The following is a 13,173-nucleotide window of genomic DNA, read 5'->3' on the forward strand; positions in this document are numbered from 1 at the left end:
TCAAATAAGAATTTAACAGAAGTATATCGAAATACTCGTTTGATTCACTGTTATGCCGATCAGTTAAATTTAACTGTTGAATGTTGCGTGACAGAGAATAAGCAAATGTGGATTTCGTCAGCAACATGGACGAAATTTTTGCCTTTTTCTTGCAATCTCCTAAACGCACAGCTGTTTTCGACGACCAGGGAAGTATCGTAGTTCCTATAGTATAGTATAATATTCCTACCTGTCCTCACTCCATCAGATGTAATTTCAAATCACTGAGCGTGATTACGGTATACAAATACCAATAGATAATAGTTGAGTGTATGGAAAAAAATATTGATGACGATACTAATGATTAGAGGGCAACTAACAAGGCTATGGTACTGAAGGTTTTCCTCCAAGACGATTTCTTCTTCTGGTTACATTTTTTAATAAAGGCATGAATTATCGTGACATTCTATTCAATCATCTACAGAAAATGAATACTGATGCAGTGAAAACAGTTGTATAAGTAGCTCACTTTGTACATTCTGTCGACCACGTTAGGGGCTCACTTGCCAATGACGATCACTTGCAACTGGAAGAGCGAACCGCAAAACGTAGATGTTTCACGGAATCAAGAATGTATTGTGCACAGACGCCTGCGACTGCATCATGACTCAGATCAGTTATCGACATAGTTTTAGTGCTCACTTGTCATTTCGCAACTGTTTGATCTGTCGATATTTTTGAAACATAAAGTTGTTTTTACTGATAAAGAACTCAAAGTACCTGTTAATTTGTTTAAATTACCGTCTTCAGTTTTACGGTAAATCATGAACTGCATGTGATCTACAGTGGACAGCCGGAAACATTTTCTGAATGCGTCAGGTGCTCTGACTTTGTTGAACTTTCTATGTGAAAACAGTTTGGAAAAAGGTTTTAATGAAAGTGTGAAACTTCTGCTGTGAATAATAATCTTCCCAAAGACGACTGGATAGGTAGAACGTCGCTTCTATATGTCAAAACGAGTGAAAATATTCATGCGTAATACTATGAAAGACGGAAAAAAATTGTGCACTTCGAGTTTTTTCTCTCGAATAAGAACTACTAAATTAGCCGAATTTCAATGATATTGTAGTAGGCCATTTTGCAGCGCACAAGGGGAAACGTTCTGATTTCATATATGAACAAATGAATTAAATTAAACAAAAGTGCATTGCTGTGTGTATTTCTTCAGCTTACGAAAATAAATGAATAGAAGGGGGTAGTAACAAGATCAGCCATCGGCATCACGTTTTCCAGAACGCATGACTTCTAGTATAGTTTTTTGCTCCAAAATGTCACTTTTTCTGTCTAGCACAAGAAATCATATTAAAAATCACTCGTTTTGGAGAGGTCTTTAATGCTATACATTACATACAATGCATATTTTCTTAATACATAAGTTTAAATACGACAAAAACGGCATGTTAAACTAACAGGCGCCGGCCGCGGTGGTCTACCGGTTCAGGCGTTCAGTCGGGAACCGCGCGACTGCTACGATCGCAGGTTCGAATTCTGCCTTGGGCATGGATGTGTGTGATGTCCTTAGGTTAGTCAGGTTTAAGCAGTTCTAAGTTCTAGGGGACTGATGAGCACAGATGTTAAGTCCCGTAGTGCTCAGAGCCATTTTTTGAAACTAACAGGCCGGTTGCTCATGTCAGCCAGTCACAGCATCACACCGGTGAAATCACGGAAGAGTTACGCGAGCTCATAAACAGCGCGTATGAGCACACAAAAATATTAAACATCTCATTTTTAGAACTGAAAACATCAAAAATCAATCAAAATATCCACGGGTATGCTGCCGGTCTATAGTGTCCAACGGGCACAATATTTCGGCGATCATACATGTCGCCATCATCAGGTGAACTGACGGACTGAGCTCCTGTGAACGTGCCGGCACGGAGATCCGTACGCTATGGTTGCTCAGAGGGAACTGGGTTCGGTCGCGGCGGCGGCCGATTTAAATATCCTCCGCCCGCGGCGCGCTCCCTCCGCCGTCCGCGCCCCGCTCCAAGGTCGCGCGGTGGAACAGATTGCGACGTCGTCTGAGATGACGTCGGTGTGATGGCTCTGTCCGCCGTGGTCGTCACAACTATACGTTTGCTCAATTTACTCTTGATTAACCCGATCGCTGGTTCCCAAGCCTTGCTAAGATTATAGCCACAGTCACGGTTTATGAGGTCGTCATTGGTGCGAATTTCGATGGCCTCTCTAACAACGCTGTCCCAGTATCTCGACGTCTGTACCAGAATCCTCGTGCGGTCATACTCCATGGCGTGATTTTCCGACAAACAGTGTTCAGCAACCGCCGACTTGCTCGGATACATCAGTCGAGTGTGCCTCTGGTGTTCACGGCATCGATCCTCGACGGTACGCATCGTCTGACCAATATACGACTTGCCACATTGACACGGAATCTGGTACACGCCGGCCTTCCTCAAACCGAGGTCATCTTTGGCGCTCCACACCAGTGCACGAGTTTTATTTGGAGGACAAAACACAGTTCCGACCCGGTGTTTCTTCAGAATGTGGGCGATTTTCCCCGAGAGTGCGCCTGTGTATGGAATAAATGCAGTGTCTACCTCCTCCCTCGTGACTTCATCCATCTCAACAAGTTGTGCTGCAGTGGTTGGGCGGAGAGCACGTTGAATCTGCCACCCGTTGGACACTATAGACCGGCAGCATACCCGTGGATATTTTGATTATCAAATACGCCGGGAGAAACTCAAGAATCACATCAAAAATCAAGCTTGCAGCGAAACTAACATACACCGCATTAAAGATCTCTCCAAAACGTGTCTTTTAGAACAATTTGTTGTGGTAAACTGTCGGCAATGTGATGTGGGGGATAAGTAAGCTACCTATAGATTTTATCTTGGAGTTAGCTTTTGATGTTGTCCAATAGCTGATCACGAAACGGAAAGAAGATACAGTATGTAAACGTTTGGTTACAGGGTGACATCGCCTCCCACCTATGGTGACAGACCGGTGTGTAGTGTAGCCTGGGGTCTAGGTCAGCTTTGACTGTTGAACGTCGCAGCCTTCTTTAGGATGGAGTCCGCCTGCTTAGCTGTGTGGTAACGTGCTCGTCTCCCATGCAATCGTGTCCGGATTCGATTCCCGGCTGCGTTGGAAATTTTCTCCGCTCAGGGACTGGATGTTGTGTTGCCCTCATCATCATTTCATCCTCATCACCGACGCGCAAGTCGCCCAATATGGCGTCGAATGAAATAAGACCTGCACTTCACGGCCGAACTTCCCCGAATAGGGGCCTCCCGGCCAACGATGCCATACGCTCATTTCCATTTCCTTCGTATGGAAACCACGAGCCTCGCCTGTTGTAGAACCATTAGTTTCATTTACTTAGATGATTAGCATCTCACCTACACAGAAAAGTATGATGAAGTTTGAGAGAACCGTAGGGAAAAACCACTAAAAAAAGAAGTGTGTACTGAGGCCCTGAGAAACCGCAAGGTGCCTTTGAAGTTCTCTGAAGATTTAGAACAGTGGTCGTCAAACTGCGGCCCCGATTAACAACCGTGGTTTATAATAACATGCAACTAGCGACTGACAGCCGAATCTAAAAACGTCAACTAACGTTAAGAGTGTAGTTCTCGTGTTCAGTAACAAACAAGAATACTTATAGAGACATTAAAGTTATAAGATGCCCTTAATTTTAATTGACATTGGTAAATTCGGACGTGAGCTAAATTTGCCACTTAACTCAGGGCGAAGCTGGGTGCGGGGGCAGATATATTTGTCGTTGTAGGGTGAGGGGACGTGATAGCGGAAATGTTTTGTTTGTCTTCCAGTGCTAAGAACTAATGAGCGTGTACTCCTCGTACCGATCAGCTGCTATGGTATAAATTTCAGATGGAAGAAACGTGCGTCCGTGAATGAGCATTACAGAGACAGTCATCTTCAAATGCGGTACATTTTTACAGCTGGAATATAATATTAAATTAAGGCTAGTATAATACAACGCATTGACTAAAAGAAACATGAAATTCAAAACATTTAGTAAACGTTTGTGAACCTGTCTCATACTGTATAATTTAAGTATGGGGTGAGCCCTTTAACATTGTCTTTTGAGATATACGGAAAACTACAAATCGGATTGAAAAAAGGTTGCGATAAAAGTTATTCATCTCGAAGGACGACGTTTAATGACACCGAACTCGACCCCCTGCCACACACCCAGGGGGCGACAGGAGGTCAACTTCTAAGTCTTCACTAGGAATCTCCAGTTTTTTATTGGTGATTGGGATTCTCCGGGGAAAAATACCTATCTCCAGCATTTAACACTTTTCTTCCTTGTAAGAGGGACAGCTCTGTAACTGACAAAAATGAAAATGATTGAAATACGATAATATCTCAAATATTAAATATCAAATTAGGATCACCGGAGGTTAGGAAGGCAGTTATTCAAAAATCTTTAATGAGAATCCGATTGTTACAGCAAAAAAGCTTGTTTCTCCAGAGCGTAATAAATTACTTTCTCTACATTATTAGTGTATTTTCTTTCACAGATGATGCTCAGCTTGCCTTTGAAAGGTGGCTACACTGTGTCACAGTGCCAGAGATTGCGCCAAAGAGCATTATTCAGCCGCCTCCACTGGCAGTGCTTGTTCAGAAGTTGCGGTGGTTAGTGCTTTGCTGAGAGGATGTTGATAGCTGTACTATTTGAGGCCATGTCGTGTGCAGTTGTTTTGATGGGCTAGACAGCAGATGATGTTCGAATGGGGATGTTGTAATGATGAGAGTGTATTTTTCGTCAATATATGAAGGTAAAAAACATTTTTTTAATTTTTTTTAAATTTCCTAACTAACAATGTCTCTTGGTCACAGGTTCAGTCAACAAAGCATCTGGCTTGTGTTCATGCATTAGAGTGTAGTTCTAGTTCCTATGTGCAATTATAGTATTTCTGTTTTTTTTAATTACTTCAGTGTAAATGGTGCTTAAAATATCTTGTCTTATTGAGGAAGAACCGTGCCAGATGTGTACGTTGAATCACACTTCCACACACAGAACAATTACATTTGTGCTTTGTTGTTTCGCAGTTTGTTTCGTAGCTTTTATAGTTGCTGGGGACTTAATTAATTAATTGTGTTAACGCAAATATCCTTCCATTCTTTGTTGTTATTCAATGCAGTCAGATTGCATACTAATAATACTGAGGGCCAACCGGTTACGAGACTTCGTAATCGTAGATACAGCTACTAAAATTAAAATTATTTGCATTGTATTTAATTAAGCCCCCATGCACCTTAACTAATGTGGAGTCTCCGCTGATCAGTGGCGGATACGCCGATTGGTTCAAATGGCTCTCAGCACTATGGGACTTAACATCTGTTGTCATCAGTCCCCTAGAACTTAGAACTACTTAAACCTAATTAGCCTAAGGACATCACACACATCCATGCCCGAGGCAGGATTCGAACCTGCGACCGTAGCGGTCGCGCGGTTCCAGACTGTAGCGCCTAGAACCGCTCGGTTACTCCGGCCGGCACACGCCGATTGAACTGACCATGATTCGTAGAAGTAGCTTCATTAGGAAACTATCCGTGAAATAAAAGATCATAAGCTGCTAGTTCTTGTTTTATGTGAAAGTTCACGCGGTTTCCAAAGTCGTTCCATGACGCAACGATAGGTGATGTTAATGGAATTTGTCTTTATGCAGTATGCACATATCACTTCTTCGCGAAATTGCTAAACTTGGTGCGATTCACCGAGAATTGGTGTATTTTTGGCTACAAAAAACCGTTTTCTCATTGAAGTATTTAGAATAACTGCGTTTCTAATCTCCTGGGATCTTAAAGTTGTGTGAGATTCTTGAAATGCTATCATTTTTCAACGGCTTCTAATACATTTTGATTTTTGTAGACTAAAGCGCCATCCATCTATATCTACATCTACGTGATTACTCTGCTATTCACAATAAAGTGCCTGGTAGAGGGTTCAATGAACCACCTTCAAACTGTCTCTCTAGCATTCTACTCTCGAACGGCACGCGGGAAAAACGAGGACTTAAATTTTTCTGTGCGAGCCCTGATTTCTCCTACTTTATCGTGATGATCATTTCTCCCTATGTAGGTAGCTGCCAACAGAATGTTTTCGCAATCGGAGGAGAAAACTGGTGATTGAAATTTCATGAGAAGATTCCATCGGAACTAAAATCCCCTTTATTTTAATGATTGCCACTCCACAATCACGTATCATGTCTGTGGCACTTTCTCCTCTATTTCGCTATAATAGAAAACGAGCCTCCCTTCTTTTAACTTTTTCGATGTCGTCCGTCAGTCCTACCTGATGCCGAATCCACACCGCAAAACAATATTCCAGAATAGGGCGGACAAGCATATTGTAAGCAGTCTCTTTAGTACACCAGTTGCACCTACTTTCTGCCAATGAGTCACAGTCTTTGGTTGCCTCTACCCAAAACATTTTCTATGTGGTCATTCCAATTTAGGTTATTTGTCGTTGTCAATCACGCTGGAAGTACATCGCCATACTGTCATGCAGTGAAACATCTTGTAGTAACATCGGTAGAACATTATGTAGGAAATCAGCTTACATTGCACCATTTAGATTGCCATCGATAAAATGAGGGCCAATTATCCTTCTTCCCATAATGCCGCACCATACATTATCCCGCCAAGATCGCTGATGTTCCACTTGACGCAGCCATCGTGGATTTTCCATTTCCCAATAGTGCATATTATGTCGGTTTACGTTACCGCTGTTGGTGAATGACGCTTCGTCGCTAAATAGAACGCGTGCAAAAAATCTGTCATCGTCCTGTAATTTCTCTAGTGCCCAGTGGCAGAACTGTACACGTCGTTCAAAGTCGTCGCCATGCAATTCCTGGTGCGTAGAAAAAAGGGTACGGGTGCAATCGATGTTGAAGTTAGCATTCTCAACACCGACCTTTTTGAGATTCCCGATTCTCGCGCAATTTGTCTGCTACTGATGTGCGGATTAGCCGCGACAGCAGCTGAAACACCTACTTGGGCATCATCACTTGTTGCAGATCGTGGTTGACGTTTCACATGTGGCTGAAGACTTCCTGTTTCCTTAAATAACGCAACTATCCGGTGAACGGTCCGGACGCTTGGATGATGCCGTCCAGGATACCAAGCACCATACATAGCGCACGCCCGTTGGCCATTTTGATCACAATAGCCGTACATCAACACGATATCGTCCTTTTTCGCAATTGGTAAACAGTCCATTTTAACACGGGTAATGTATCACAAAGCCAATACCGTCCCCACTGGCGGAATGTTACGTGACACCATGTACTTATGCGTTTGTGACTATTACAGCGCCATCTATCGCAAAGCGAAAAAAGTGGTCCAACAAAAACATTCAAAATTCTTTCCGTACTACACGAATATGTAATAAAAATTGGGGCTCCTATTAAAAAACGCAGTTGATACCCGTTTGACCTATGACAGCGCCATCTAGCGCCATCTGGTTTCCCCCTTCAAGCTAGACAAGTTTCATTCTTTGTAGTTTTTTTTATTTGACGCTTATTTTGTGAGATATTTGGCCGGTCACGATCAGTGGACCACCCTGTATATCTCTCAATTGCCGTCGATACTATCTCTTTGAAATCATTCCACATCTTTTATACGCTTACATGATCAGATCGGAAGGTGTGAAGACTGTCTCTTAAAAAGGCGTTAAGATCTTCTTTTTTTTTTTTGTATCTCCTCCTTCCCTCCCTCCTCCCTTTCTCCCGACTCCTCCCCTGGGTTTCCCCTACCCCCGTCCGTCTACTCCTCCTCCCATCTCCTCTGCCCTTGGCATCTCTGCTCTCCCCTCTCCCTCCCCCTCACCCCTCTACCCCTCTTGGCAGGTCCCCGGACCCACACACGTTACACGAACAATCGCGCGCCGGAGATCAGCGCCACAAATTTCTCGTGTGTGTGCCGTCGTGTTTGTGTTAGTGTTCACCTTCGCACTCCTACGTTCACCTGTTCCGTCGAATCATGAGTGTTTGTGTCCGGCCCCGGTAGCTGAGTGGTCAGCGTGACGGAATGTCAATCCTAAGGTCCCGGGTTCGATTCCTGGCTGATTCGGAGATTTTCTCCGCCCAGGGACTGGGGGTTGTGTTGACCTAATCATCATCATTTCATCCACATCGACGCGCAGGTCGCCTAAGTGGCGTCAACTCGAAAGACCTGCACCAGACGAACGGTCTACCCGACGGGAGACCCTATCCACACAACATTTCATCAGTGTTTGTGCGGCGTGCCAACGTGTTTCAGTGTACTTTTCATCTAGTGTGAACGGCTCCGTGTTTTGTATTTTTGTATGTCTCCTGCTTTTTACCCGTCACTCTAACTATTATGTATCTTCTTACTGTTTTTTATCATTGGCGAATCGAAGGCTGAAGAGCAGCATACGATGCTGCTGCCAGCCTTCCTATGTATTTGTATAGGTATGGAAATTACAATAAAGGAAAAAATTTTTTATCACCTTTTGTAAATACACTCCTGGAAATGGAAAAAAGAATACATTGACACCGGTGTGTCAGACCCACCATACTTGCTCCGGACACTGCGAGAGGGCTGTACAAGCAATGATCACGCGCACGGCACAGCGGACACACCAGGAACCGCGGTGTTGGCCGTCGAATGGCGCTAGCTGCGCAGCATTTGTGCACCGCCGCCGTCAGTGTCAGCCAGTTTGCCGTGGCATACGGAGCTCCATCGCAGTCTTTAACACTGGTAGCACGCCGCGACAGCGTGGACGTGAACCGTATGTGCAGTTGACGGACTTTGAGCGAGGGTGTATAGTGGGCATGCGGGAGGCCGGGTGGACGTACCGCCGAATTGCTCAACACGTGGGGCGTGAGGTCTCCACAGTACATCGATGTTGTCGCCAGTGGTCGGCGGAAGGTGCACGTGCCCGTCGACCTGGGACCGGACCGCAGCGACGCACGGATGCACGCCAAGACCGTAGGTTCCTACGCAATGCCGTAGGGGACCGCACCGCCACTTCCCAGCAAATTAGGGACACTGTTGCTCCTGGGGTATCGGCGAGGACCATTCACAACCGTCTTCATGAAGCTGGGCTACGGTCCCGCACACCGTTAGGCCGTCTTCCGCTCACGCCCCAACATCGTGCAGCCCGCCTCCAGTGGTGTCGCGACAGGCGTGAATGGAGGGACGAATGGAGACGTGTCGTCTTCAGCGATGAGAGTCGCTTCTGCCTTGGTGCCAATGATGGTCGTATGCGTGTTTGGCGCCGTGCAGGTGAGCGCCACAATCAGGACTGCATACGACCGAGGCACACAGGGCCAACACCCGGCATCATGGTGTGGGGAGCGATCTCCTACACTGGCCGTACACCACTCGTGATCGTCGAGGGGACACTGAATAGTGCACGGTACATCCAAACCGTCATCGAACCCATCGTTCTACCATTCCTAGACCGGCAAGGGAACTTGCTGTTCCAACAGGACAATGCACGTCCGCATGTATCCCGTGCCACCCAACGTGCTCTAGAAGGCGTAAGTCAACTACCCTGGCCAGCAAGATCTCCGGATCTGTCCCCCATTGAGCATGTTTGGGACTGGATGAAGCGTCGTCTCACGCGGTCTGCACGTCCAGCACGAACGCTGGTCCAACTGAAGCGCCAGGTGGAAATGGCATGGCAAGACGTTCCACAGGACTACATCCAGCATCTCTACGATCGTCTCCTTGGGAGAATAGCAGCCTGCATTGCTGCTAAAGGTGGATATACACTGTACTAGTGCCGACATTGTGCATGCTCTGTTGCCTGTGTCTATGTGCCTGTGGTTCTGTCAGTGTGATCATGTGATGTATCTGACCCCAGGAATGTGTCAATAAAGTTTCCCCTTCCTGGGACAATGAATTCACGGTGTTCTTATTTCAATTTCCAGGAGTGTAGATATACTGTACTCTTCTTTTTGTGGTTGTAGGTATTACGGCATTCAGCCTAGCAGCAACTGCCTTGTGGTCACTAATCCCTGTATTCGTCACGATACCCCCTGTTTGTCCTGGAATATTTGATGCTAAGAAGTCAAGGACTAATCGTTGAAAATAATTTCCCGAGAAAGCATTCAGTACGATGTCGAATGACGTTCTATGCCTTCCGCCGGCTTTAAATGTATAATTTGTCCAGCAAATCGAGGGTAGATTGAAATCACCACCGACTATAATTGTATGAATGTGATACTTATTTAAAATGAGACTCAAGTTTTCTTTGAACTGTTCAGCAACTGTATCTTCTGAGTCTGTGGGGTGAGGGGGGAGAGGTTGATAAACGATCTAATTAATAGTTGTCCGATAGTCAAGTATAACCGTTACCCATACTATTTCGCAGGAACTATCTACTTGAATTTCATTACAAGGTAAACTACTTTTGACAGCAATAAATACTCCACCATCAACTGCATTTAATCTATCCCTTCTGAACACTGTCCGAGTGTTTGAAAAAAATTCGGCTGAACTTATTTCTGACTTCAGCCAGCTTTTTGTACCTATTGAGCTTTAGTGTTTTCTATTAGGTCTTTACAACAACAATACCGATCGTTTTTACAACTACCTTACTGTGTTTTACCTTCCTTCTTTTAGACGGACGTCCCTTCTGCGGTTCCCTAAGACCCTCTAACCTAAAAAAAAAGCCCAGTCCATTCTACACAGCCCCCGCTGCCTGTAGCCGCTTCCTATGTGTATTGGGCTCCTGACCTATTAAGCAGAACCCGGAAACCCACCAGCTGATGGCGCAAGTCAAGGAATCTGCAGCCAAAACGGTCACAGAACTGCCTAAGCCTCTGATTCAGACCATCGACTTAGCTCTGTACCAAAGGACCACAGCCAGTTCTATTGACCCTGCTGCAGATGGTGAGCTCTGCCTTAATCTCGCAAGCATGACTGCCAGTCTTTACCATTTCCACTATCCACCCGAAACCAGAGAGAATCTCCTCCGATCCAAAGCTACACACGTCATTGGTACAGATATGAGCCCCCACCGGCAGTTGGCTGCACCGTGTACTCTTTATAGCATCCGGAAGTACCCTTTCCACATCCGGAATGACTCCCCATGGAATGCACACAGAGTGCACACTGGCTTCCTGCCCCTCCTTGGCAGCCATGTTCCTTAGGGCCCCCATTACGCGCCTAATGTTGGAGCTCCCACCTAGCGGCAAACCCATCTTCTGTGAATGCCAGACCTTGCGGGCCGAGAAGCTTCCTCTGGAACAGCATGGGCGATAGCATCCGCCTTCGTAAGGCACAGATAACGCCCGAAACCTGTTCGTCAAACGAACCTGGGAGGCCTTATGATCGGCCCCTCGCTGCCTGCCAGACTATGGAATGAACTCCCACTCGACCACAGTTGAGGGGTCAATCTCAGAGCCGGCAATACCTGGGACAGCCACAGCAGTGGACCGATCTGGGGACACATGGGACGTGGTCGACGTCCCTCGCACCTCCGCTTCTGACCCCCCACAGTGAAGCCCCTTGGCAACAGCTTCAAGCTGTGACCGAAGCCAGCACAACCTGTACTGTGAGCGAAGGGTCACCAAATCAGCTTGCATCAGTACGCAGCAATCACATTTCTTATCCATTGCTGAAGTCACTCCTGTTCGAAGCTTGTAAAAATATGTAACAAAGGAACGATGTACTTGGCTTATTAGCAGCAGGAATTCCAAGTGCTCTCTCACTGATGGTCTATCCGACACTGAGCTACGCTAACGAAAACAAACAAAAGCGTGTACGATATGAGGGTGGATATAAGAGTCGATAACAACGGCAGTACTGTACGCTTCACTGTTATTAAAATAAAAGGTGGCCCCTAGTAAGCACTCAAACACATAAGAAATTACAAAAATAAGATAGTAACTACACAGCTGATGGAAGCTCGTAAAAATATATAACAAACGAACGGTGTATTCACCTTATTTAGCAATGAAGGAAAACTTAAGTACAAAATGTACGTCTTTCTGCATGGGAATGCAAATGGCATTGCTGCAGCGGTAACACCGGTTCCCGTCAGACCACCGAAGTTAAGCGCTGTCGGGCTAGGCTAGCACTTGGATGGGTGACCATCCGGTCTGCCGAACGCTGTTAGCTAGTGGGGTGCACTCAGCCCTTATGAGGCAAACTGAGGAGCTACTTCACAGAGAAGTAGCACCTCTGGTCTCGTAAACTGACGTACGGCCGGGAGAGCGGTCTGCTGACCACATGCCCCTCTATATCCGCACCCAGTGACGCCTGTGGTTTGAGGATGACACGGCGGCCGGTCGGTGCCGTTGGGCCTTCCAAGGCCGCTTCGGACCGAGTTTAATTTTTTTTCCCGAGAATGAAGTAAATTACCGTGTCTCAACTCTGGGGTGGCTAAGGTTGGTAGCAATCGGATATTGAGGGATGGCGCTGCAAGCAGCGTGGGATAGAAACTACATCTATGGAAGTATAGGGCACCACTTCACTACGCGCCATATCGCTGTTCCTATGACGTATTCCAGCCAATCAGAAGCCGTCCTTTGCATATAAGAGTGGGAACCTCGCTAGTTCACGACAGTCAGTTTTAGCCCTGACGACGACCATGGCGGTAGTGGTCGAAAGCTTGGAGTTTTATCCTGAATTGATGCGGCATGTACACCGAGAGATTTTTATTCAAGAAATACGTCGCGAAAGACTTCGTAGCCATATTAGTTTCCTCTACGGGGAGGATATAGCGCACAGCGTTCGTCAGCTGGAGAAGCTGCGCCTGAAACAGTCTCGGTTGCTGAGAAATCTGGCTTTTTCACAACGCTGTCATGACAAGGAGGTAGTACCAAAGTTTGCAGTCGTCAAATACCACACCAGAACCGCTGCAGTAAACAGAATTTTACGAAAGACCAGCCATGCTATTGTGAAAGAGAGAACACGTCATACCAGGTATGAACTAGACATGAACGCTCGCCTATTCTTTAGTTGCCATTTATTTCTGGCCGGAGTCCTCTCACCATTGGACTGGGAATGGGTGGATATGACTTTGGCGGCACACCAACGGGCCAATTTAAGCAGGACTACGGTGAAACAGGCCGATAAATTTGAGCGGCTTAACCGTGATCAAGGAAATACTGGGTCCAATGGCATTCACTGCACTGTTATCAACTTCTCTGACAAGGCTCTTCATGA

This window comes from Schistocerca serialis, chromosome 2 (genome assembly GCF_023864345.2).
Source record: "Schistocerca serialis cubense isolate TAMUIC-IGC-003099 chromosome 2, iqSchSeri2.2, whole genome shotgun sequence".
Lineage (NCBI taxonomy): Eukaryota > Metazoa > Arthropoda > Insecta > Orthoptera > Acrididae > Schistocerca > Schistocerca serialis.